The 26,655-nt window shown below is 42.1% G+C and overlaps 1 long non-coding RNA gene across 3 annotated transcripts in view; it reads left to right on the top strand.

Annotated features, from left to right (window-relative positions):
* Positions 1-26,655, top strand: part of LOC141053079 (uncharacterized) — a 694,299-nt gene that overhangs the window by 482,243 nt on the left and 185,401 nt on the right. The window contains exon 4 of one of the 3 annotated variants that reach the window (XR_012220963.1): positions 24,792-24,910. The exons of the other annotated variants lie outside the window; for them this stretch is intronic. This is a non-coding gene — a long non-coding RNA (uncharacterized lncRNA). The remainder of the gene's footprint in view (positions 1-24,791; positions 24,911-26,655) is intronic. 3 annotated transcript variants of the gene reach the window in all.

The raw sequence follows: 26,655 nt of genomic DNA, 5'->3' as shown, positions 1-26,655 counted from the left end.
TATAAAAGGAGATCCTATACACTGTGCTCTGAGGGTGTTTGATATTTGTACAGTGACTCACTCAATCATATATTTAATGTTCTTTATGGACATATATAGAGCATAGGGAACAGTCTTACCCTAAAAGGACAGTTTCAATATGGAGCTATAGGCTGTCTTTGTGATATCTGGGTTTAGGGACTGAGGCCTGATACGCATGCTACATTTTGAGGTGTGGCTGCTGAAATTAAGGCACAATATGATATAACAATTTCTATATTGTCCTGAATGGGCTATTTCAGGCGGCATTGAATAGTTTGATATTTTATATGCACTTATGCACGAGCACTTTGTATGGCACTTTTTGTTGACATTATTTGTTTTTATATAAAGGATGATTAAAAGTTAAGTTTTAACAAACCAGTCCGTACCAATTTGCTACAAATAACACATCTCCTCATTGGTAAATATACCCCTGCTATAATTTTAGATAAGGAGCAGATCAGAGTAATTGCCAAAAGGAACTTAGGCTGTACACTGACCACAGCAATTGTGTGCGCAAAACGTTTCTCTTATTTAGGGCAGACAGAAATAGTATGAGAGGCGTCTCCACAGTAAAAACACAGGTTATTATGCCTTCTAAACTCCTGACATTGCACCCTAGACAAAACCTTATCACATTGCATGGGTTCAGACGTTTGTTCAAAAGGCAGCAACGCCTCTCGTGTAGTTTTACGTTCACATAAATGCCGATCAACTTGAATGGCTAATGACATAGAATTATCAAGACCAGAGGGAACAGGAAATCCCACCATAGAATCTTTTAAAGTCTCAGACAAATCCTTCCAAAAGAGAGCTGCCAATGCATCATTCCATGTAGTAAGGACCGCCCACTTTTGGAATTTTTGACAGTATAACTCTGCAGAATCCTGACCCTGGTTCAATGCCAATAGGGTTTTCTCAGCTTGATCAATAGCATTAGGTTCATCATACAACAACCCCAAGGCTTGAAAAAATGCGTCCAAATTAGTCAGAATAGGATTTCCAGGTGTCAGAGAAAAAGCCCAATCCTGGGGATCGCCATGCAGCAAGTAGATGACAATTTTAACCTGCTGCACAGAGCTCCCTGATGAATTAGGCTTCAAGGCAAGAAATAGTTTACAATTATTCTTAAAATTCAAAAATTCATACCCATCCCCAGAAAACACATCAGGAGTAGGGATTTTTGGTTCAACAGCATGTGATTGAGTGAGCTGCTCAAAATGATCAGACAATTGCTTAATCTACGTTAGAGAAAAAAAAATCCTCCTACGGCCCCAGAGAAAAAGAGGAAAATATATATAAAAAAAATTCTGACACCTTTTTTTTTTTACAATTCTCTCCTGCTTTTGAGTACCCTAGAATCTGCGGTTTAGGCTGGTGATTTTGTTATGATTGGGTCACCGAGGAGGAAAGCAAGACCAAGCTAAGCCACAGAAAACCAGAGAGGTTGGTAACTAAGTGGATTGCAGACCCCTGATCCTATCCACACAACTAGCAGTAGCCGTGGAGCGTACCTACGATGATCCTAGACACCTCGACACAGCCAGAGAACTAAATAAGCCTAAAGCAAGAAAGGGGAAATCTAAACTGGCCCAGAGCAGACCTCAAAGGAATAGATAGCTCCCAAACATATATTGTCAGGGAGACAAGATGAAAACACAAACGCAGGTAGGAAAATAGGCTGAGAAAACGATGGGGCCCAAACTAACTAGACCTGACAGGAAAGGAAAGACACTGTCTGCAATCACGCAAAAAACCCGGCAAAAAATGCCCAACATGTCTGATAGAAAAAATACTGAAGTCACTAGACTTCGCCCACTATATCAGCACTCTGGTATATTCTGAAAGCAGAGCAAAGAGAGGCCAATCTAATAAGGGACAAAAACAAACTGGCACAAACAGTAACATAAGGATGGAAATTCAGCACAGCCCCAACCGGGGCTGGCTGACCACACAAAACTGAAATAGACAAAACCAAATCACCAGCAGGGATAGAGGGAGTCGGCTGTCTTAAATCCAGTCAGAAACTCCCAATGTCTAATCGTCCTCCTCATTATCAGGTGGCAGGCCTCTGTTAATTAGATCAGCTCCATTACCTCCTGTAAACACCAGAGGGAGCCCGGAAAGAGAAGTCGCGACCCCTCTGTCAATATAACCATCTCCACTACCTTCACCAGTAACCAGAGGTAGGCCAGAAAGTGAATTCACAACAGTCCCCGCCCAGCACACACACAGCCCATTAATCGCATTTCCCATAGACTTACATTGGACTCGCTACTCGTTACGAGTACCCGAGTATTAGGACGTACTCGTAACGAGTACAGTGAGTCCGAATACTACATTACTCACTCATCCCTAGGTGATTGGGAGATAATTTCCTGTCGGATATGGTCAATTTTTTCTTTGAAGTAATTGGCCAGATCATGAGCTCGAAGCTCCGTGGTTGGGGCCTGTACTCTTGGGTTGAGTAGAGAATGAAACGTGTCAAAGAGACGTCTAGGGTTATTGGACAGTGAGGTGATGAGGGTGTTGAAAGAGGTTTGTTTGGAGAGGTGAAGGGCAGTGTGGTATGTTCTAAGCATAAACTTCTAATGGATGAAATTTTCGTGTAGATTGGACTTTCTCCACAGACGTTTGGCGCACCTGAAGCGCCACTGCAGGAATCGTGTTTGCTGTGTGTGCCAGGGTTGTCGCCGTCTGTGTCATGTTGTTCTATGTCTAGGAGGTGAAATTTCATCCAGGACACTTTGAAGTGTTTCATTGTAATGCTTCAATGCAGAATCAGGACATGAGAGGGAGGAGATAGGGGCCAATGATGACTGCAAGTTCTTCATAATAATAATTATAATACATTTTATTTCTATAGCGCTGACAAATTCAGCAGCACTTTACATTTCAGAGGGGACTTGTACAGACAGTAGACATTACAGCATAACAATAATCACATAGATCATAACAGATACCAAGAGGAATGAGGGCCCTGCTCGCAAGCTTACAATCTATGAGGAAAAAAGGGAGACACGAAAGGTGGGTGGTAACAGTTGCCCTGATTGTATGGACCAGCCATAATGTTAAGTGTGTAACAGTACAGATGCATAAGTTTCTGGGGTTTAATGGCCTGTATGTTTCTATAAGTGTGGACAGTGGGGGTGACCTGAGCGAAATGGCAGTTCTTGATAGAGAATGAAAGCAGGTTGTGGTCAGAGAGTGGGAGAGTGGAGTTTGTGAAATCATCCACTGCACAAAGCCGAGAGAAGACCAAGTCGAGGGAGTTTCCATCTTCATGCGTTGGAGAGTCAGTAAGCTACGAAAGGCCGAACGAGGAGGTTAGAGATAAAAGATGAGTAGCAATTGGGGAGAGGGGAAGAGCAATGGAGATGTTGAAATCGCCCATGATGAGGGTGGGGATGTCACAGGAGAGAAGATGTGGAAGCCAGGTGGCAAAATGATCCAGGAACTGAGGGATAAGGCCAGGAGGAGGATACACCACCGCCACTCGCATGGAGAAGGGGGTGTAGAGTCTGATGTCATGGACGTCAAGAGAAGGGAAGACAAGTGAGGGTACTTGAGTGATAACCTGAAAGGTACATTTTGGTGACAGGAGCAGACCAACGCCTCCACCTGCTCTATTGTCTGATCTTGAGGTATGAGAAAAGTGTAGTCCCCCAGGACATCCGTCACTGAACCAGTGAACTCTCAAGTGGACTACATAATTTCTGTAAAATACAGCCTGCAGTTTTGCTAATTTCTAATATGGCTAGAAGAAGTGCGCTGAAGCCTGATGATATTCTTGCTATATTACATTCTATACCGGAGGATGAATCGGAATGCAAAATAGAGGAAAGTCAATTTGATGCTGACACTGATGAAGATTTCAATCCTCAAAATGTTTCTAGTGAATCTGGAGATTCAGAAGGAACAAATTCAGAAGGTAAGTAGCTATGTATATTTATTTGTTCTTCCATACTCTGAGTTACAAAACAAAAATACAAAATATTTATTCAAAAACTTATTTCCAGATGTTGCAACTCATCAATTGGGGATCACGCTCATGCGGTGTTGTTGCCTCACGACGATCCTCCAGATCTTGGACAGAAGTAATCAGCAAAACGTCACAAAAATGTATCCTCAACAGATGACGGTGGTGGCGAAGGCGATGCAGCAACCAACACCATAGAAGGCAATGATGAATCTCCAGGAATGCTTGTTTCAGCTGATGGAATTCGATGGGAACCTCTCGAGATTGGAGAAAACTTACCTGGTAGTCGTGCAAGCCAAAACATACTTAGAGAAAACCCTGGCCCTACAGGATGCATGAGAAGGAATGTAATTAGTGATAGTCCTTTGAGTGCATGGTGATTGTTTATCGATTCATTCATCTTGACTCACATAATGAGATGTACAATTGCAGAAGCATAAAGGAAAAATGATGAAGATTTTACTCTTTCTGATGAGGAGCTAAAGGCATTTATTGCCATATTTTATGCTCACGGAATGTCAGGCGTGATCTATCACTTTACTGCCAGTATTTCATCAAATGACTGGGGAGTACCATTTTGTAAAACGACGATGTCTAGGAACCGTTTTGTAGAAATTTTGCATTACCTAAGATTTGATGACAAGTTCAATCAATCCCAGCTACTCAAAACCAACAAGTTTGCTCTCTTTTCTATAATGTGGGATAGATTCATTGATAATTACATTAATTCTTACAAACCTGGCCCATACATTACTGATGATGAAAAATTTTTCCCCAGCAAAACTAGGTGTCCTTTCACTAAGTATATTCCTCCAAGCTGGACAAATACGGACATAAATATTGGCTAGCTGTTGACAAGGATAGCAAATATCTTGCAAATGGCTTCCCTTATCTTGGACAAGATGATTCATGCTGTGCTGATGATTGTTTAGCTGACCACGTAATCATGAAACTAATGCAGCCGTTTTTGAAAAAAGGAAGAAATGTTACCACATATAACTATTTTACGTCAGTCAAACTTGCTAAACAACTAAAAAGCCAAGGAACAACCATCGTGGGAATGATAAATAAGAAAGATGAAAAGAGACTAAAGAGATCAAATCAATTAAGGAAAACTTAAGTTTTTATAAATGGAGATGATTTTACACTTACTGTGTATCAAGGTAAATCAAGCAAGAATGTTATAGTCTGAGTTCCATCCATCCCTATGTCGACGTTGTTTTGGAATCTGCTAAAAAAACTCCTGAAACCATAAAGTTTTATAATGAAACTAAATACAGAGTAGATGTTGTAGATCAAATGGCATGCAAGTACACCACATAAACATGTAATCGGAGATGGCCTGTTCACTCATTTGAAAATACCCTCAACTTAAAGGGTGAACAACTGGCTATGTCAATGGTGCCGTCAGCAAGGATTTTGATTTCTGGACCACGGAGTGAATTACCTATACGATGGACTACTTGCTTGAGATGGGGTGCACCTTAAGAAGACTGGAAAACATGTATTTGGAAGTCGCCTTGCTACACTCATCAGGAGCGCTTTAAACTAGAACAATGCGGGAAAGGAAGCAAAAGGCCAGAAAAAGCCATACACCTGACAAATGCTATTGAGAACTCTGCTATTAGAAGTGGAAAGGAAGAACAAACACAAAAGAAACTAAATAATAAAAATATTGGAGATAGAGAAACCAATCACAAACTAAAATGTTTCTATACTAATGCACAAAGATGGGCAACAAACAAGGAGAATTGGAACTACTAACTTAGGAGAAGAAATATGATGTCATTGGAATCACTGAAACTTGGTGGGACAATATGCATGATTGGAATACAAGGCTAGAAGGATACAACTTATTTGCAAGAAACATACTTGATAAAGGAGGAGGTGGTGTTGCATTGTATGTTAGAAACACGTATATCTGCACAGAGATTGAAGCTTCAGAGACTGGGAGTTCTGTGGAAACTGTTTGGATAAGAATACAAGGACAGAATAATGGAAAGGACACCATTGTAGGCATTTACTACAGGCCGCTGTGCAAGCTGAAGATACGGATGAACTCTTTATGCATCAAATGGCCGAGCTCTCCAAAAAATATGACATAGTTGTCGTGGGAGATTTCAACTATCCAGACCTTTGTTGGGAATCTCTCTCAGGCAAAACTAACAGGTCAAGGGAATTCTTATCCTCTCTTGCTGATAACTTTACCTTCCAAAAGGTAGGGGATAAAACAAGGGGAACTGCTACCTTGGATCTAATCCTTATAAACAGGGAGGAAATGGTTGAGGAGGTAAAAGTGGCTGGGACCCTAGGAGCTACTGACCATGCTATGTTAGAATTTTGGATAACTAGAGGAGGAAGACCTGTGAAGACTCAGACGTCAAGGTTAGATTTCAGAAAGGCAGATTTTAAGGGATTCAGAAAGAAAATTGGAGGGATCCAATGGCTGGATATCCTTAAGAACAAAAATGTCCAGGAAGGAAGGGAAATCTTGAAAAATGAAATTATCAAAGCACAATTGTTAACAATTCCAAAAAGAGGGAAGAATAGGAAGCATTTAAGGAAACCAGGATGGATGAACACAGAACTTAAGCACATGCTAAAAAGGAAGAAAGAAATGTTTATAAAATGGAAAGAGGGAGGCATATCTAAAGAAGAATATATTGCTGTCTGGAGAACCTGCAGGGCACGAATCAGATTACTAAAGCTGACAATGAAATGAGGCTTGCAAGAGACGTCAAAAGCAATAATAAAGGATGTTGGGGATATGTCAAAAGTAAAAGAAAAGTCAAAGATGCTATAGGATTTTTACAGGAAGAAAATTATGAAGTGGTAAGACAGGATGTTGAGAAGGCCGAACCTTTAAATTCCTATTTTGCATCTGTTTTCTCTCAGAAAGGAAATTTAACATCAACTATTCTTCACTGTCCTATTAAGGGAATAGAAGAGTCCAGGATATCTATAAACAGAAATATAGTGAGGAAACACTTAGCTAACCTAAATGAATTCAAGTCTCCAGGTCCAGATGAATTACACCCCAGAGTACTGAAGAAGATAGCAGAAGAAATTTTTGAACCGCTCTCCATAATCTTTGAAAATTCGTGGAGAACAGGAGAAGTCCCAGAAGACTGGAAAAGAACAAATGTTGTTCCTATCTTCAAAAAGGGGAAGAAGGTGGACCCAGGCAACTATAGGCTGGTGAGTCTGACTTCGATACTAGGAAAGATCTTTGAACAAATTATTAAATGTCATGTATGTCAGTACTTGGATAAGAATGAAGTGATTAAGCAGAGTCAGCATGGGTTTGTAAGGCCTCTTTCACACTTCCGTTTTTTACAATCAGTCACAATCCGCCAGGTTTTGAAAAAAAACGGATCCTCAAATTTTTTTTGAGGATCCGTTTTTTTCCCATTGACTTGCATTAATGGCGGATTGTGACGGATTGCTGTCCGTTGCATCCGTTTTTTGTGAGGATCCGCCAAAAGTTGCTGTCCGTCACCATCCTCAAAAATTTCAAAACGGAGCTTGTAACGTTTTTTTCTCTGGCGGATCCTGCAAACACTGATTTAACCCGAATTTCTCTCTGGGTGCCGGACAAAAAAAAAAAAAAATTCTCTCTCTCTCTCTCTCTCTCTCTCTCTCTCTCTCTCTCTCTCTCTCTCTCTCTCTCTCTCTCTCTCTCTCTCTCTCTCTCTCTCTCTCCTTCCCGGCCAGCGATTCCTTTAAATTTCTTCATTTTCAGGATCCGTCTGAAAACGGATCCTGTGCCATCCGTTCACATCAGTTGAGAACGGATCCGCTTGTCCGCCTTTTTGGCGGATTATAACTGATGCAAAAAACTGAAGTGTGAAAGAGGCCTTAGTTATCGGACTCAAAGAGTGGTCGTAAATGGCTGCACATCCAGTTGGAAGAATGTCTCAAGTGGGGTACCACAGGGCTCTGTCCTGGGCCCTATATTGTTCAACATCTTTAGCAATGATTTAGATGAAGGAATTGAGGGTAAACTGATTAAAATTTGCTGATGACTAGTGTTGAGCATTCCGATACTGCAAATATTGGGTATCGGCCGATATTCACTGTATCGGAATTCCGATACCGAGTACTGATATTTTTTCAATATCAAATACCGGAATCGGAAGTTCCCATAATGCAATGAGCCACTGTTGTGGCTGTGATTGGCTGCTGAAATGATGTCATCATGATGTGCGGTCTGTGCGCATCATGATGCGCGGTCAGTGCGGGCCTACCGGGGGGTCTGTGCTGGCTGCCGGGGGTCTGTACGGGCCTGCCGGGGGTCTGTGCCAGCCACTGGGGGGTCTGTGCCGACTGCCGGTGGTCTGTACAGGCCTGCCGGGGGTCTGTGCCAGCTGCCGGGGGTCTGTGCCAGCTGCCGGCGGTCTGTACGGGCCTGCTGAGGGTCTGTGCCGGCTGCCAGGGGTCTGTGCCGGCTGCCTGCGGTCTGTGACAGTGACTGACACATTAGCCAATGATGGGACAGTAGTAGTCCCATCATCCGGCTAATGTGTTGAATGTAAAAAAAAACATACATACTACATACATACTACATACATACTTCATATGTACTACATTCATACAACATATATACATACTACATACATACTACATATATACTACATTCATACAGCATGCATACATACTACATATATACTACATTCATACAGCATACATACATACTACATATATACTACATTCATACAACATACATACATACTACATACATACTACATATATACTACATTCATACAGCATGCATACATACTACATATATACTACATTCATACAGCATACATACATACTACATATATACTACATTCATACAGCATACATACATACTACATACATACTTCATATATACTACATTCATACAGCATACATACATACTACATATATACTACATATATACTACATTCATACAGCATACATACATACTACATATATACAACATACATACATACTACATACATACTACATATATACTACATTCATACAACATACATACATACTACATTCATACTACATATATACAACATTCACACATACATACATACATACTACATATATACTACATATATACTACATTCATACAACATACATACTACACACATACTACATATACACTACATTCATACAGCATACATACATACTACATACATATATACCTACAACATACATAAAACATGCTATAGATATACTACATACAGTGGGGAAAAAGAAGTATTTAGTCAGTCAGCAAAAGTGCAAGTTCCACCACTTAAAAAGATGAGAGGCGTCTGTAATTTACATCATAGGTAGACCTCAACTATGGGAGACAAACTGAGAAAAAAAAATCCAGAAAATCACATTGTCTGTTTTTTTTTCATTTTATTTGCATATTATGGTGGAAAATAAGTATTTGGTCAGAAACAAGCAATCAAGATTTCTGGCTCTCACAGACCTGTAACTTCTTCTTTAAGAGTCTCCTCTTTCCTCCACTCATTACCTGTAGTAATGGCACCTGTTTAAACTTGTTATCAGTATAAAAAGACGCCTGTGCACACCCTCAAACAGTCTGACTCCAAACTCCACTATGGTGAAGACCAAAGAGCTGTCAAAGGACACCAGAAACAAAATTGTAGCCCTGCACCAGGCTGGGAAGACTGAATCTGCAATAGCCAACCAGCTTGGAGTGAAGAAATCAACTGTGGGAGCAATAATTAGAAAATGGAAGACATACAAGACCACTGATAATCTCCCTCGATCTGGTGCTTCACGCAAAATCCCACCCCGTGGGGTCAGAATGATCACAAGAACGGTGAGCAAAAATCCCAGAACCACGCGGGGGGACCTAGTGAATGAACTGCAGAGAGCTGGGACCAATGTAACAAGGCCTACCATAAGTAACACACTACGCCACCATGGACTCAGATCCTGCAGTGCCAGACGTGTCCCACTGCTTAAGCCTGTACATGTCCGGGCCCGTCTGAAGTTTGCTAGAGAGAATTTGGATGATCCAGAGGAGTTTTGGGAGAATGTCCTATGGTCTGATGAAACCAAACTGGAACTGTTTGGTAGAAACCCAACTTGTCGTGTTTGGAGGAAAAAGAATACTGAGTTGCATCCATCAAACACCATACCTACTGTAAAGCATGGTGGTGGAAACATCATGCTTTGGGGCTGTTTCTCTGCAAAGGGGCCAGGACGACTGATCCGGGTACATGAAAGAATGAATGGGGCCATGTATCGTGAGATTTTGAGTGCAAACCTCCTTCCATCAGCAAGGGCATTGAAGATGAAACGTGGCTGGGTCTTTCAACATGACAATGATCCAAAGCACACCGCCAGGGCAACGAAGGAGTGGCTTTGTAAGAAGCATTTCAAGGTCCTGGAGTGGCCTAGCCAGTCTCCAGATCTCAACCCTATAGAAAACCTTTGGAGGGAGTTGAAAGTCCGTGTTGCCAAGCGAAAAGCCAAAAACATCACTGCTCTAGAGGAGATCTGCATGGAGGAATGGGCCAACATACCAACAACAGTGTGTGGCAACCTTGTGAAGACTTACAGAAAACGTTTGACCTCTGTCATTGCCAACAAAGGATATATCACAAAGTATTGAGATGAAATTTTGTTTCTGACCAAATACTTATTTTCCACCATAATATGCAAATAAAATGAAAAAAAAAAAAACAGACAATGTGATTTTCTGGATTTTTTTTTCTCAGTTTGTCTCCCATAGTTGAGGTCTACCTATGATGTAAATTACAGACGCCTCTCATCTTTTTAAGTGGTGGAACTTGCACTATTGCTGACTGACTAAATACTTTTTTTCCCCACTGTACATACTACATATATACAACATTCATACATACATACATACTACATATATACTACATATATAGTACACTCATACAACATACATACTACATACATACTACATATATACAACATTCAAACAGCATACATACACACTACATACATACATACAACATACATAAAACATGCTACAGATATACTACATACATACTACATATATACTACATTCATACAGCATACATACATACTACATATATACTACATTAATACAGCATACATACATATATGCAACATACATAAAACATGCTACAGATATACTACATACATACTACATATATACTACATTCATACAACATACATACATAATACATACATACTACATATATACAACATTCATACATACATACATACTACATATATACTACACTCATACAACATACATACTACATATATACTACATATATACAACATTCAAACAGCATACATACATACTACATACATAAATACAACATACATAAAACATGCTACAGATATACTACACACATACTACATATATACTACATTCATACAGCATACATACATACTACATATATACTACATTTATACAGCATACATACATACATACATACATACATGCAACATACATAAAACATTCTACAGATATACTACATACATACTACATATATACTCCATTCATACAACATACATACAGTGGGGAAAAAAAGTATTTAGTCAGTCAGCAATAGTGCAAGTTCCACCACTTAAAAAGATGAGAGGCGTCTGTAATTTACATCATAGGTAGACCTCAACTATGGGAGACAAACTGAGAAAAAAAAATCCAGAAAATCACATTGTCTGTTTTTTTTTCATTTTATTTGCATATTATGGTGGAAAATAAGTATTTGGTCAGAAACAAGCAATCAAGATTTCTGGCTCTCACAGACCTGTAACTTCTTCTTTAAGAGTCTCCTCTTTCCTCCACTCATTACCTGTAGTAATGGCAACTGTTTAAACTTGTAATCAGTATAAAAAGACACCTGTGCACACCCTCAAACAGTCTGACTCCAAACTACACTATGGTGAAGACCAAAGAGCTGTCAAAGGACACCAGAAACAAAATTGTAGCCCTGCACCAGGCTGGGAAGACTGAATCTGCAATAGCCAACCAGCTTGGAGTGAAGAAATCAACTGTGGGAGCAATAATTAGAAAATGGAAGACATACAAGACCACTGATAATCTCACTCGATCTGGTGCTCCACGCAAAATCCCACCCCGTGGGGTCAGAATGATCACAAGAACGGTGAGCAAAAATCCCAGAACCACGCGGGGGGACCTAGTGAATGAACTGCAGAGAGCTGGGACCAATGTAACAAGGCCTACCATAAGTAACACACTGCGCCACCATGGACTCAGATCCTGCAGTGCCAGACGTGTCCCACTGCTTAAGCCTGTACATGTCCGGGCCCGTCTGAAGTTTGCTAGAGAGCATTTGGATGATCCAGAGGAGTTTTGGGAGAATGTCCTATGGTCTGATGAAACCAAACTGGAACTGTTTGGTAGAAACACAACTTGTCGTATTTGGAGGAAAAAGAATACTGAGTTGCATCCATCAAACATCATACCTACTGTAAAGCATGGTGGTGGAAACATCATGCTTTGGGGCTGTTTCTCTGCAAAGGGGCCAGGACGACTGATCCGGGTACATGAAAGAATGAATGGGGCCATGTATCGTGAGATTTTGAGTGCAAACCTCCTTCCATCAGCAAGGGCATTGAAGATGAAACGTGGCTGGGTCTTTCAACATGACAATGATCCAAAGCACACCGCCAGGGCAACGAAGGAGTGGCTTCGTAAGAAGCATTTCAAGGTCCTGGAGTGGCCTAGCCAGTCTCCAGATCTCAACCCTATAGAAAACCTTTGGAGGGAGTTGAAAGTCCGTGTTGCCAAGCGAAAAGCCAAAAACATCACTGCTCTAGAGGAGATCTGCATGGAGGAATGGGCCAACATACCAACAACAGTGTGTGGCAACCTTGTGAAGACTTACAGAAAACGTTTGACCTCTGTCATTGCCAACAAAGGATATATCACAAAGTATTGAGATGAAATTTTGTTTCTGACCAAATACTTATTTTCCACCATAATATGCAAATAAAATGAAAAAAAAACAGACAATGTGATTTTCTGGATTTTTTTTTCTCAGTTTGTCTCCCATAGTTGAGGTCTACCTATGATGTAAATTACAGACGCCTCTCATCTTTTTAAGTGGTGGAACTTGCACTATTGCTGACTGACTAAATACTTTTTTTCCCCACTGTACATACTACATATATAATCCATATATACTACATTCATACAACATACATACATACATACATACATACATGCAACGTACATAAAACATGCTACAGATATACTACATACATACTACATACATAATACATACAAAACATTCATACATTCATGCAATACATACATATAGACATACAGTACATATAACATAGAGTACATACTCACCATTACTTGTCACATTGTCCCCCTAAGCCAGTGTCATGCTGTGTAAATGTAGTATATATGTAGTATATATGTAGTATGTATGTATGCTGTATAAATGTAGTATATATGTAGTATGTATGTAGTATGTAGTATGTATGTATGTTGTATGAATGTTGTATATATGTAGTATGTATGTAGTATGTATGTATGCTGTATGAATGTAGTATGTATGTAGTATGTATGCAGTATGTATGTATGTATGTAGTATGTATGTATACTGTATGAATTTAGTATATATGTAGCATGTATGTATGTTATATGAATGTAGTATATATGAAGTATGCATGTAGTATGTATGTTGTATGAATGTTGTATGTATGTTGTATGTATGTAGTATGTATGTAGTATGTATGTTTGTGTTTTTTCTTTTTTACATTCAACACATTAGCCGGATGATGGGACTACTACTGTCCCATCAGTGGCTAATGTGTCAATCACTGTCATTGTAGCAGGCATCGCCCGATGGGACTTGTAGTCCCATCAGACAATGCCTGCACACACACACAGGCGCCCGGCAGGCCCGTACATACCCCCGGAAGCCCGCACAGACCCGCGGCAGCCGGCACAGACCCCCGGCAGGCCCGTACAGACCGCCGGCAGCAGGCACAGACCCCCCGGCAGCCGGCACAGACCCCCGGCGGGCCCGTATAGACCTCCGGCAGCCAGCACAGACCCCCAGCAGGGCCGTACAGATCGTCGGCAGCCGGCACAGACCCCCGGCAGCCGGCACAGACCCACGGCAGGCCCATACAGACCGCCAGCACAGACCCCCGGCAGGCCCTTATATACCTCCGGCAGCCGGCACAGACCCCCGGCTGGCCCGTACAGATCATCGGCAGCCGGCACAGACCCCCGGCAGCCGGCACAGACCCCCAGCAGGCCCGCACAGACCGCCAGCAGCCGGCACAGACCCCCGTTAGGCCCATACAAACCCCCGAGAGGCCCCCACAGAGCCCACCCGCACACACAGACATGCACAGTGTCCGCCCACGCACCATCCACACTCTTCCCCCCTCCTGAACTGGATGTACAAGGAAAGAAAGGTTTTTTTAAATCCGATATTTCTGTCCCATTGATTTGAATGGGACTTCCGGTATCGGAATCGGCAATACCTGATACTTTTTGTGTATCGGGCCGATCCAATGCGAGCCAATATTTCTGGATATCGGATGGTATCGCTCAACACTACTGATGACACAAACCTAGGAGGGATAGCTAATACTAGAGAAGAGAGAGAGAAGATTCAAAAAGATATAAATAAACTGGAGCAATGGGCAGCAACTAACAGAATGGTTTTTAACAGGGAAAAATGCAAAGTACTACATCTGGGCAATAAAAATGAAAAAATCATATACAGAATGGGAGGAATAGGGCTAAGATCACGTGAAGTCATTATTGCCCTCTACTCCTCTTTGGTCAGACCTCATCAGGAATACTGTGTCCAGTTTTGGGCGCCACATTTTAAAAAAGACATCAACAAACTGGAGCAAGTTCAGAAAAGAGCGACCAGAATGGTGACCGGTCTGCAAACCCTGTCTTATGAGGAAAGGTTGCAGGATTTGGGAATATTTAGCTTGCAAAAGAGAAGACTGAGAGGAGACTTAATAACTGTCTGCAAATATCTCAAGGGCTGTCACATTGCAGAAGGATCATCTTTATTCTCATTTGCACAAGGAAAGACTAGAAGCAATAGGATGAAACTGAATGGGAGGAGACACAGATTAGATATTAGAAAAAACTTTTTGACAGTTAGAGTGATCAATGAGAGGAACAGGCTGCCATGAGAGGTGGTGAGTTCTCCTTCAATAGATGTCATCAAACAGAGGCTGGACAGATATCTGTCTGGGATGATTTAGCGAATCCTGCTTTGAGCAGGGAGTTGGACCAGATGGCCCAGGAGGTCCCTTCCAACTCTACCATTCTATGATTCTAAATGCTTGGATAGTGTACAAGGAGATGACCTCCGAAAACATTTCACGCAAGGTTACAGAGTTGGGTGGTCCTTACGTTAGATCTAGGCAAAAGCGTGGCGTGTCAGAAGTCGCAAATTCTTCTGATGGGATGCTGCAAACAAAATTTTGCCAGGTAAAACAAAAACGCAAAATAATAGATCAGTTGGAAGTTGTATGACTTGCCGTAAATCCTTGTGTGGGCAATGTACCGCTGTAAATGAACGACGATGCCTGAATTGTGAAACAACTTAGACAAATGTTTAGTATGTCAATTCTTACATACTTTTTAGTAAGAATTTTACTGTCTCTTTTGAATTTACATGTTTGTACTTAGTGCATTTTATGTCATCTCACCTTCAAAAGTTGGCTGTTGTTTCTATGTGTATACTTTCAAAACTTACAAAATAAGTCAATTCTCAGTTAGAAATCAGATTGTTTCAAGAAAATACAATTGCATTTATCACGATGATTGCTTTTGTCCACCAAGTTGCAGTTCAAAACTCATTTTAAAGCGAAAACTAACAATGTATCATGTAACCATCTTCTCTTATGTGTAGTTTAATTTTCAACATGTTGTGTATGCATTTGATCTTACAAAATTAATAATAAATGATTGTAAAACGTTTATTATTATTGTTTTACTTAGTTTACTTTTGTTATTTCCTGTAGAAAAATATGAAAATCAGCAAAAAAAATTCCAAAGCACTACTGTCAATAATCCTAATGGCCACCGAGGGCAAAAACCACACTTAAGCACAGCTTAAGAAAAAAAAAGGTTACCTGTGCTTTTTATCAGTCCTGATCCAGCATGGATCATGACAGTACCCTCCGCTTAATGAGGGTCCTCTGGACCCTCAAGACCACTCCTCATCAGGGAACCACCTACAGCGGGGACGCCCAGACCCAGAGTTCACCCCAGCAACTACCTGCAAGTCAGGTTGATGAGAAACGAGTCCACTGGTATTGGCAACGTATGTTCTGGAGGCAACACACATCTCCGAAGCGCTGACCTGGGGAACGGGTTGTGTATGTGTATGTTTGGTATGAGCTGGTAACATTCCACAACACACTTCCACTGGATGTTTTCTGGTGGCCACCCATACACACTCGTTCACACATAGGTCCGGACCTGAACGTTTATTGCCACTCGTTCATTTGTCACCATTTGGAGAACTCTTTCTGGGATTGACAACAGAGGCGTCCCCCTATGTCATCACACTCACACCCCTGCACTTCACCAAGGGGTACACCACCCTCCAACCCCTTCCACCATGAGGTCTGCGCCTCCCAGGGTTGCCCAATGGCTAGGGTTGAGACTTGCCCCTACTCTCCTGCAGCACATCTGCTGCTCTCACCAGAGAGGAAGGAGTCCATTGAAGAGAGACGGCAGAGACAGTAATTCCTAGGCAGCATCCCTCACATGACTGCCCCCAGCTGACCACTTCCCTCGCCCTCCAATCTATTACCGGGTTGTGTCTTTTCAGCCAAGGGAGGCCTAAAACAATAGGTACTGGCATACCCTCCAAGACGTAGCATGACAAGGACTCCTCATGATGTCCTATATGCAGATGGATATTCTTCACGACTTGGGTCAAGCTCCCCTGGCTCAGTGGAACAGAGTTTATGGCCTGGACACTTATAGGTTGGGCTAGCATCCTACACCTCAGACCATGAGTCTGGACAAAGCGAGCATCCACCAGACTGACTCCTGCTCCGCTGTCCACAAGCACCAGTGTCACCTCCGGTACCCCGCCAGCCAAGACCTCTGCTGACGTGGTACCTTGGGAGGGCAAAATGGAGGAAATGTATACTCCCTGGTCTCCTCCCTTCAAGCAACCAGGGGAATGCGGCTTCTCAGATGGTACAGATAATTTGGCGTGCAATGGGCAAGCCTTCAGGACATGACCAGTCTGCCCACAGTACAAACATGCCGACTCCACTCCCCAAACCGTAGGCAGCTCCGAATACAAACTAGCTCCTCCTACTTGCATAGGATCATCTGGAGACACCCCCTTTTTTGTATCAACAACACCGGGTTGTCTGGGTTACTCCGTCCGCACTGGTGGGTCCTCCTCTCTAGCGAGGACATCAGGGGGCACTTTTTGTATATGTCTTTCCCTAAGGCATCTATCCACCCGGATGGCAAGGGACATGGCGGCCTCCAGTGACCTGGGGGCGGCATACTGCACCAGAGTATCCTGCAACTTTGGAGACAAACCCTGTACAAATTGACTCCAAAGTGCAGGTCATTCCACTGAATGTCAGTGGCCCATCTCCTAAACTCTGAGCAGTACTCCTCAGCGACCCGGGCTCCCTGTTTACACCTATGGATTCAGGATTCTGCCAGGGTGACGCCATCAGGATCCCCATACACATGCGCCAAAGCCGCAAAAAACTCATCCACGGACTTTAATGATGGAGAATCGTCTGGTAGGGAGAAGGCCCAGGATTGGGGATCCCCTGTAAGAAGGGACATAATGATTCCCACCCGTTGCTCTTCACTCCCTGAGGAATGAAGGTGCAGCCTGAAATATAATTTGCAGGCTTGTTGAAACACCAAGAATTGATCTCTCCCTCCAGAAAATCTGTCAGGGAGGGATATCTTGGGTTCTGGCTGAGCCTGTCTCTGAACCAAGCCCCCAAAGCCCACCAACTGCTGCAGTTGCTGCACCAACTCACTGCGTAGCCCCCTAATCTTCTCAGTAAGGGTCTGCAGCATTTTGGCAAAGTTCTGAACAGGGTCCATGGCTCAGCAGAAAAAAAAAAGTTATATGGTTGGTGATAGTGTCACGATGACCCGTCCTGTGTGAAAAGACCAGCAGGCCGGTAACTAAAACAACAAGGCACGGCATGTGATACTGTCCTGTGTGACATGGCCCGCAGGGCGGTAACTAAAACAACAAGACACGGGGAAAGGGGAAACAGTTACAATGGTGGGCCCTGCAATAGGGAAAGGGGACGTGGAGACCTCCTGCACTCCCCTGAGTCAGTGTCCCTAATGCTCCTAACGCTCCGTATGCCGGTTCCGCACTGGGCGCCAATAATGAACCTGTCACCCTAGCACACCCTACACCTATCCCTTCCTATGGAGCTGGGTGGCGCAGGCACTGGCCCCACTGCTGTGCTAATACACACTAAGGAAAAACACAAACAGGAAACACCACTTAGCTTTACTCTGTTGCTCTTGCTCCTGGCAACAGAGTCCTCCACCAGAATGCAGCTCTCCTCCTGAATCGCTGCCACCAAGCTCTGTCAGAGCTCCAAGGAAATCCCCTATGACTCCTTCTACACCAGGTCTCAGACAGTGCTGCAAGGACTGCTCTCCAGCTCCTTCCTCCACCAAGGATGGTTGAAATGAACACTATCACAAACACTGATTGCAACACCTGTGACTCTTTTATAGCAGCCAGAGCAATCACACCTGCATTATAATCATGTGCACTTAACTAAAGAAGCCAGAGTGTAATGACGCTCACCACCGCCGGGGGCAAACTTAGAACAAACGACACCTCAGTACAATAATCCTAATGGCCACCGGGGGCAAAAACCACACTTAAGCGCAGTTTAGGAAAAAAAAGGTTACCTGTGCTTTTTATCAGTCCTGATCCAGCATGGATCATGACAATTATGCTATGGGGGTGTTTTTCAGCTGCAGGAACAGGACGACTGGTTGCAATTGAAAGAAACATGAATGCGACCAAGTGCAGAGAAATCCTGGATGAAAACCTCTTCCAGAGTGCTCTGGACCTCAGACTTGGCCGAAGGTTCACCTTCCAACAAGACAATGACTCTAAGCACACAGCTAAAATAACAAATGAGTGGCTTCAGAACAACTCTGTGACCATTCTTGACTGGACCAGCCAGAGCCCTGACCTAAACCCAATTGAGCCTCTCTGGAGAGACCTGAAAATGGCTGTCCACCAACATTCACCATCCAACTTGATGGAAGTGGAGAGGATCTGCAAGGAAGAATGGCAGAGGATCCCCAAATCCAGGTGTAAAAAACTTGGTGCATCATTTCCAAGAAGACTCATGGCTATACTATCTTAAAAGTGTGCTTCTACTCAATACTGAGCAAAGGGTCTGAAAACTTATGACCATGTGATATTTCAGTTTTTCTTTTTTAATAAATTTGCAAAAATTTCTACATTTCTGTTTTTTTCAGTCAAGATGGGCTGCAGAGTGTACATTAATGAGAAAAAAATTATCTTTTTGAAATTTATCAAATGGCTGCAATGAAACAAATGGCGAAAACTTTAAAGGGGTCTTTATACTTTCCATATCCAATGTAGAATGCATTGAAGTATTGGCGCAAAAATTTTTTATAAATAATTTATTCAAGCCTTGCCCAGGCATAGTAACTAACTGCCATCTCTCTCCCTTCGCAACCCTGCTCATCACTCGCCGTACTGCTCTCTCCATCTGAAGCCTAGCTCCCCACTCACTGTCCCGTATTCTCCCTCAGCAGCCCCGCTCTCCATCCACTATCCCACTCTCTACCTCTGCTGCCCCTGTCTTCACTGGCCATCCCGATCTCTCCCTCAGCAGCCCCACTTTCGCTCTGCAGACCCGCTGTCTCCCTCGCAGCCCAGGTCTCCATCTACATTGACGCTCTCTCCTTCTGCAGCCCCACTCTCCAATCGCCATCCTGCCTCCTCTCTCCACATCCCCGCTCTCTCCCTCAGCAGCCCCTGTCTCCACTGGCCATCCCTCTCTCTCCTTATGCAGCTCCACTGGCCATCCCGCTCTGTCCCTCCACAGCCCTATTCTTCACTCACCATCCCGCTCTCCACTTGCCATCCCATTCTCTTCCTCCACAGCCCCTGTCTCCACTGGCCATCACTCGCAACTCTCCTCTCCACCCGAGTCCCACACTTTCCCTCTGCAACCCCACTCTCCAGCCACCAGTGGGTGTGGCTTGATATATACACACACAAATACTTACAATGAGTTTTACATATATAGATATGACTATGGGGTTAGCAATGGGAGTTTCTTTTAGACACCTCTTCCAAATTAACCCCTGGGGTTGATGTGAGATGTCAATTCAAAGTTGTCATCAACCCATATACAATCACCTCACTTGTCACTGTACCAGGGGATGTTGGAAGAATGAGGCTAATCCAGAAATGGTGTATCTTATGGATGCTCCTTTTCTGGGGGTGACTGAGAGCAGATGTTTTTAGTCTGGAATGGGGCCAATATATACAGTTGTGGCCAAAAGTATTGACACCCCTGCAATTCTGTCAGATAATACTCAGTTTCTTCCTGAAAATGATTGCAAACACAAATTCTTTGGTATTATTATCTTCATTTAATTTGTCTTAAATTAAAAAACACAAAAAGAATTGTCCTAAAGCCAAATTGGATATAATTCCACACCAAACAAAAAAAAGAGGGTGGACAAAAGTATTGGCACTGTTCGAAAAATCATGTGATGCTTCTCTAATTTGTGTAATTAACAGCACCTGTAACTTACCTGTGGCACCTAACAGGTGTTGGCAATAACTAAATCACACTTGCAGCCAGTTGACATGGATTAAAGTTGACTCAACCTCTGTCCTGTGTCCTTGTGTGTACCACATTGAGCATGGAGAAAAGAAAGAAGACCAAAGAACTGTCTGAGGACTTGAGAAACCAAAGTGTGAGGAAGCATGAGCAATCTCAAGGCTACAAGTCCATCTCCAAACACCTGAATGTTCCTGTGTCTACCGTGCGCAGTGTCATCAAGAAGTTTAAAGCCCATGGCACTGTGGCTAACCTCCCTAGATGTGGACGGAAAAGAAAAATTGACAAGAGATTTCAACGCAAGATTGTGCGGATGTGGGATAAAGAACCTCGACTAACATCCAAACAAGTTCAAGCTGCCCTGCAGTCCGAGGGTACAACAGTGTCAACCCGTACTATCTGTCGGCGTCTGAATGAAAAGGGACTGTATGGTAGGAGACCCAGGAAGACCCCACTTCTTACCCCGAGACATAAAAAAGCCAGGCTGGAGTTTGCCAAAACTTACCTGAAAAAGCCTAAAACGTTTTGGAAGAATGTTCTTTGGTCAGATGAGACAAAAGTAGAGCTTTTTGGGCAAAGGCATCAACATAGAGTTTACAGGAGAAAAAAAGAGGCATTCAAAGAAAAGAACACGGTCCCTACAGTCAAACATGGTGGAGGTTCTCTGATGTTTTGGGGTTGCTTTGCTGCCTCTGGCACTGGACTGCTTGACCGTGTGCATGGCATTATGAAGTCTGAAGACTACCAACAAATTTTGCAGCATAATGTAGGGCCCAGTGTGAGAAAGCTGGGTCTCCCTCAGAGGTCATGGGTCTTCCAGCAGGACAATGACCCAAAACACACTTCAAAAAGCACTAGAAAATGGTTTGAGAGAAAGCACTGGAGACTTCTAAGGTGGCCAGCAATGAGTCCAGACCTGAATCCCATAGAACATCTGTGGAGAGATCTAAAAATGGCCGTTTGGAGAAGGCACCCTTCTAATATCAGGGACCTGGAGCAGTTTGCCAAAGAAGAATGGACTAAAATTTCAGCAGAGCATTGTAAGAAACTCATTGATTGTTACCGGAAGCGGTTGGTCGCAGTTATTTTGGCTAAAGGTTGTGCAACCAAGTATTAGGCTGAGGGTGCCAATACTTTTGTCTGGCCCATTTTTGGAGTTTTGTGTGAAATGATCAATGTTTTGCTTTTTGCTTCATTCTCTTTTGTGTTTTTTCATTTAAGACAAAATAAATGAAGATAATAATACCAAAGAATTTGTGTTTGCAATCATTTTCAGGAAGAAACTGAGTATTATCTGGCAGAATTGCCGGGGTGTCAATACTTGTGGCCACAACTGTATGTCCCTGTCCTATTAATATAAGCCCACAACTGTCTGCCTAACTTTTGCTAATTATTAATTATAGGGGGATCCTACATGATTTTTTTAGGTGTCCACTATTTTAATAACCAGTAAGTGTTAAGTTTACAACTGTGAGCTGATATTAACAGCCTGGGAAGCTCTAGGTGTATTACCCCCTTCCAAAGCTTTAAACATTTGACCCAGCTGTCCACTTTACCTCTGCTGGTTAATAAAATCACAGGGGACCCCATGACATTTTTTAATTAAAATAATTTATTTAGCATTAAATTACATGTACAGTAAACTAGATACAGAAGGAACTGATTTTATATATATATATATATATATACATATATATATATATATATATATATATCATATATTTATATCTATCTGTATCTATCTATCTATGTATCAATGTATCTATAAATAAATATATATGTGTGCTTGGTGAAGATTATTTCCTTGGAAAACTATTTGTCAATATCATAGAATTTCTCTATGTAAAAGCTCATGTTAAAATCGCATTTCAGTCGGATCCCATTCCCATTTCTATCGGATGCTAGGTGATAAAAATTCACACTATACTCAGATGATGATTTCATGACACTTTCATGACTCTTGTCGTGCTTTACAGAACCGATATCGGACTTTTTTTTGTGGTGATGGTTATAAGCCCTTTCCATGTAAATCTCTGAAATATGTGATTCAGATTAAACCCTTGGAGGAAGCTTCCCTACAATGAGTCAGATGGAGACACTTTCAATGCCGTCTGGCCTATAATCTGATGGTGTCCATCTTTTTAAGCACGCAATAAAAGTGTGGTCAGCCACAATTTTGTGCACCTCTGAAAAGGACCCCACTGAACAGAGGCCAGAAGTCCAGAGTAAGTAACTCTGTTGCCTCATTGTAGAAAATGGATCACTCCGTAGTTTCATCTGAATCACGTCAATCAAAGATTTATTTGGAAACCCCCTATGTTAGTTCTCAGTGTAGAGCTCAGAAAAAATATGATCCAAAAATGTTATGCAAAATGTTCTGAATAAATGCATCAACTCAATCCACAAAAAATCCCCCTCTCAGGTCAATCATGTGACAATGGAAATGTAGGTGATTTTCACTGATGTTACTGGTACCACAAAGGACTTGTAGAAGCACTATGGCTCCTCGTCCCCCTAAAAGAAACTAAAGCAAACCTGTCACCAGGTTTGGCTGATATAATGCTGTAGATAAGCCCTGAAAGGTGGTAACCGTAACTCGTATCGGCCAAACCTGGTGACAGGTTCCCTTAAAGCAAATTTTGCTCTCTGAAATCTAAATGCTAAATCCTTTCTGAGACCCAGTTTGTCTAAACCCACATTTAGCTTCCACATGTTTGGCATTTCTGCAGTGATGAGAGCCCGCTTAAATTGCGGGGTGCATATCTCCAAAAGCAGGAGTTGGACATAATGTATTGGACCCTACAATGTACCGGGTACTAAAATGGAAGATTTTCAATTTTCACTGACCAACATCCATTGCTGCTTTTTTCTGTGAAACATCCATGGAGTCAAAATCATTATTACATCTGTAGGTAAATTCCCAGAGGGGTTTAATTTCCAAAATAGGGTCACCTGAGGGGGATTCTGCTATTTTGGCACTTAGGAGCTCTGTATATGGAGAGTGCAAACTATTCTATGATAATTTGCCCTCTGAGAGTCAAATAGCACTCCATCCTTTCTGAGCCTCACTGTGTGGCTAAACAGTACTGAACTACTTCATATAGGGTATTGTCAAGTTCATCAAAAATTGTGTGACAAATTTTGGTGCCATTCTTACTGATTTCTCTATGTGAAAATATAAAATCTAGGGCTAAAACAAAATTTTTTGTAGAAAAAATTGTATTATTTTTTTCTTTAATGCCCAATACTAAAAAATTCTGTGATACACTCATGGTGTCAATATATATAATCATTGCAGCATTAAGGGGGCTTTACACATAGCGATATCGCTAAAGCGTCAGCGATTTTGTGACGCAGCAGCAATACTGCTAGCGATATCGCTACATGTGATACTCACCTCCTACCGGCTCCCCTGCTGGCTATCGCTGATCGCGCGAGATCGGCCTGGTCCATTTCTCGTTGTCGGCTTCCTGCTGGCGCCGATGAGCGAGCCATGGATGCGGGTGGAAGAAGACATCATCGCTGCGTCTGATGGTAGGTATCGACCCCCGACCGCAGCTCCATCGCTGGTGAGATCTGCCTGTTTTGCAGCTCACTAGCGACCATTTAGCGATGCACCAGCGATCCTGACCGGGTCATATCGTGGTCGGGATCGCTGGTGCATCGCTAAATGTAACGTGGCCCTTAGATGACTTTATTTAGAGATGTGGTTTTTAAAATTAAGTTAATTATTGTGGGGTTCTGCTATCCTGGCACCTTAGTTTACTCCTCATCAGGACATATGTGTACCTTATTTTTGCCTAAAGGGGTTAAGGTGTAACTGAACTTTAAGACATTTTTTATTTATAAATTGTTGTGTATACAGATGAGGAATAATATTATTTTATTATGTAACTTTTTCCTGTATTTTTAGCACGTTTTTCCTTTGCACTTGAAAGTGAAGTTTCCTTTTGTACCTCTCTTCTTCTAGGTAAAGAAACAACATCCCTGTGACATGGTGTGTTTTCTGAACCCACAGGCTCCATGGCCACTAAGGTTGCAGTTATTCCTATGCTCCATCAAGTCCCATTTTTCTATGCACATTTCTTGGTAAATTTAGGTGTTGACATTTTTATACATAAAAACAATAAAGACATATCACAGATAGAAAATATGGATATGTCCAGACTGCTGTCACTAGAATGCATAACTATGTATAAACTAAATTTGAATTTATTATATCTAAATCACAAGTTAGGCTACAGATAAAAATATGCCAATAAAATATAAGCTAGTAGCACAGAGAACTATAGATCATATTAAGTTTATACTTTTTGATTTTAAACCCATGTTTTACAAGAACAAAAATAATTTGAAATATAAAGGTTATATTTTTTGACCTAACAAATTGCACCATGGAATGCCTTGAACAGAGCCTTGCTTTCAGTGCATGGTCCAGGCATTAAAAAAAAAACACTGTAAGGCCACATGCACATGTTGAGTATTGGGTCAGTGTTTTACATCAATATTTGTTAGCAAAAATCAGGAGTGGGTGAAAAATGTGGACATGGTGCACGTGTTTAAACTATATGTTTCCTCTAATTGTTCCACTCTTGATTTTGGCTTGCAAATACTGATGTAAAATACTAGCCAAATCCTGAAAGTGTCATCATGTCATCATGGCATAAATGTGTCAGTTTTGCTGAGATTTGTGTCAGTATTTTTCCAAATCAAAAACACATACAATGCTTACCTATTCTGCAGCCTCATACCAACAATATCAGCATTTACATTAATCTTTGTCCAATGGGTCCCATAATATACTTTTCCCTATTTTAGGCACACACATTTTACAGATAGCCAAATCATCTTATAGTAATTACTAGCTGAAGAGCCCGGCGCTGCCCGGGCATAGTAACTAACTGTGGTTAATTATAACAAATTATAATGATTATCCTCCATCCCATAGTCCCGTGCCCATATACCCATCATACATATCCTCCATCCCATAGTCCCATGCCCATATACCCATCATACATATCATCCATTCCATAGTCCAGTGCCCATATACCCATCATACATATCCTCCATCCCATAGTCCCATGCCCATATACCCATCATACATATCCTCCATCCCATAGTCCCATGCCCATATACCCATCATACATATCATCCATTCCATAGTCCAGTGCCCATATACCCATCACACATCCTCCATCCCAGTCGAGTGCCCATATACCCATTATGACATCATTGTACCATGGCAACCATTATGACATAACTGTCACCATTGCAACCTATTGTGACATCATCATCACCATGGCATGGCATTGCCCGAGCATAGTAACTAACTGTGGTTAGTTATAACAAATTATAATGATTATCCTTCATCCCATAGTCCAGTTCCCATACACCCATCATACATATCCTCCATCCCATAGTCCCGTGCCCATATACCCATCATACATATCCTCCATCCCATAGTCCCATGCCCATATACCCATCACTCATCCTCCATCCCATAGTTCCATGCCCATAAACCCATTATGACATCATCATCACCATGGTAACCATTATGACATAACTGTCACCACTGCAACCAATTATGCAATTATGACATCATCATAGCCATGGCAACCATTATGACATCTTCTATGCCATTGCAACCTTTCATGACATTAGCGTCGCCATGGCAACCATTATGACACCATCATGAGGGGCAGGGCTTGATACACACACATACACACACATACACTCAGCTTTATCTAATACTAGCTGAAGAGTCCGGCGCTGCCCGGGCATAGTAACTAACTGTGCTGTGGTTAGTTTTAGCAAATTATAATTATCCTCCATCC

This window comes from Dendrobates tinctorius, unplaced genomic scaffold (genome assembly GCF_039654945.1).
Source record: "Dendrobates tinctorius isolate UK_male_01 unplaced genomic scaffold, ASM3965494v1 ptg000165l, whole genome shotgun sequence".
Lineage (NCBI taxonomy): Eukaryota > Metazoa > Chordata > Amphibia > Anura > Dendrobatidae > Dendrobates > Dendrobates tinctorius.
The sequence above is the reverse complement of the archived record's forward strand: the minus strand, read 5'-3'. Positions and strand labels throughout refer to the sequence as shown.